Raw genomic sequence first — 2720 nt, 5'->3', positions numbered from 1 at the left:
TAAATTCCGAAGTTTTCGCCTCAATATTTGCTGAGCTGGTTAGATGCCCATTTTACCAGCAGCCCACCAAGTATGAACAATAGAGTCTTCACACTCCAACCCACCCTTCCAATTCAGATGTCCTGGGTTCGAACCCTTGCCGGACAACATTTAACCTAGAAAAAAATTAACAGCGCAATTAGAAACCTCCGAGTGTACTTTTGCCATGAAAAAGCTTCTCAGCTGTCTTTTACACTGAATGAAGTGAATCTGTGCTTTTCTCATGGAGTTGGCTGCAAAGATACCACAAAACTTACCGCCAATGCAAAATGGCGTTAAAAATTTTTGCTCAATTTTATTTAAAAGAATATTTGTAAAATTAATTTTTATTTGAATATTTTTTATGCGTGACTGCTAACACCGAGCGCCTAAATGGATGCTATGCACTGCTGAATTTGCAAAAATTTCCTTTATTTAATTTATGAAACTTTCGCACATGCAATTCTCAACTTTCTTAAGTTATAATTTGATGGCACTTCAAAGTATGCGCGGCCTAGTGTGATGCATTCTCTGGACAATGCTTACGGAGTTTTTTACGTACTCTGCATGGCTTATAATCATGCAGAGCTGAGCTGGTAATAGATGATTACCATTGGTCACTACTTCTTGGTCCAATTAATATTTTTGCTTATGAATACGTGCAAGCAAAGTGGTCTCCTCTCTCATTAAGCTAGTAAAATATATGGTTATCTTGCTTGGAGCAGCGTCATGAAGCTGCATAAATTAAATAAAAAATCTAAATCAAAAACTGTTTTGCCTGCAGCTCCAAATCGTTTCTGATAAATCTTGCTGAATAACCACTTTCATATAACTACACAACAATTTGAAACCTTCACTGAGCTTCGCTCGGTTCGGCTCCGCTTTCTTTGCGAACGTACCCTTAGCCATTCGGAAACGCGCTTCACCCTAGTTCAGCTCAAGGGTAGCCAAATTTTGATAGGTCGCCGAAAATAACTGTAGAAACAAGGTAAAGCGAAATGGAGAGGAAGAAGACAAACAATACATAGTCATTGCACGCTTGATGAGCTTAAATGTGCCAACAATATAAACAAACATATATACACCTTTCCCCATTCCCGCCTGGCCATTTATACATACAAAGTACAAATAGTTTAGTGCCAACTGCAAAACTTCAAAAGAAGCATTTCATAGCGCAGAACTTTTTAAAGAATCCAGTCACGTTCGCAGACTATTGCAGCAAGCCATGTTACTCTATAACCCAACGATATACTCTACTCCAATATACATAGCATACATTGTTCGTTCACACCTACACAAGCAGCGCGCTACGGTCGGTACGGTCTGTATCCGGCGGCGTCTAAATACATGACATTTGTTTGTCTAAGTCTCGCTGCTTTTTCTTGCCTGCAACTGTCTAGCTTGGCGGTCTGCCCGTTCGTCTGTTTCGTTTGCTGCGTGCTTAGCAACTGCTATTGGAAACCCCCTTTTTCTTCATTTACTTTTATTAGTGTGTGTGAGTGTGTGCTCGTGGCTCCCAACCACGTCTCGCTTTCATTTGCTAAATCCCGAAAATCATCGCTCTATGCTTTTTGTACGCTTTTAAGTTCGACATTGAATCTGCAAACAAAAAAAAATACATTTATTTCTTCTATACGACTTTTCATTGTCTTTGCTTCTTTGCTTTGTTCTTCTTGCTATTTCATGCATACTCTACCACTTCATTTCAGTTTTCATGCGACCCTCAGGCACTTTCTGTAGCACGTAGCAATCTTTAGTTTCAACTTTGTACACTGTACATGCATACATACATACTTACATGTATTTATGTACATATATAGTTAAGTGGAGTTGTACACTCGCAACTCGCAACTTTCAACTCTCAAAGTTTAACAAAACGGAAACGGATACGCTAACGAACTTCAGCTGAATCTTCCACTTGAACTCCTTCCGCTTGCGTTCAGCGCCTTTGCAGCAACCACAGCGCAATTTGCTGCAAGAATAACACACATATCTTGCTATTTACCATCGCGATGCAGCATCCTTTTCGATACCAAACAGTTACTCAATATCCCCAGCCAAACAGTTGTTTGCATGGCTTTTGCTCGTACTAGCCGTCAGCTCATCTCATTAGACAGCAGCGCTACTCCACTTCAATGTCAGATCAGTTCACTTGAATACGCAACGTCACTCACTTTTGCTTTACAACTCCACCCCCACCACTTTTTTTTTTTCATTCCGCGCATCAGCACTCAACCAAGTTTCGCTGCCGTTCTTTGAGTTCGGTTATTTCTTTTTCAGCTACTCCATTGCATTCGCCTCTGTATATTCATTTGTATGATTATTTTTGCTATGCTTGTTATTAGTAAAATACTTTGCTTTGTCTTGTTGTTGCTGTGGGACTATTACTATTCGGAGTTTGCTATGTTTTCTTTGCAAGCGCATACAGTTCAAAAGTGTCTCAAGTATTTGCTGTTTTGCCACTTTTTCAGCATTTATTTTTCATCTCTTTTCATTTTCGATAAGCTTTTTTCCTACATAAATAGTATGTACGACCATTTCAAAGTTTTGTTACATTCTCAATCCCTCAGTACAAATATGCAACTTCACTGTTTACCGTACTACCATTACTGTTAAATATTTGCTTCTTTGTAAATGTATATTTGTTGCTAACTTGCTTGTTGTGCACACACTTATCAATATTTTAGGCAAGTGTGCTGGAA

Source organism: Rhagoletis pomonella, unplaced genomic scaffold, assembly GCF_013731165.1.
Source record: "Rhagoletis pomonella isolate Grant_MI unplaced genomic scaffold, Rhpom_1.0 Rhpom_scaffold_00993, whole genome shotgun sequence".
NCBI lineage: Eukaryota > Metazoa > Arthropoda > Insecta > Diptera > Tephritidae > Rhagoletis > Rhagoletis pomonella.
The sequence above is the reverse complement of the archived record's forward strand: the minus strand, read 5'-3'. Positions refer to the sequence as shown.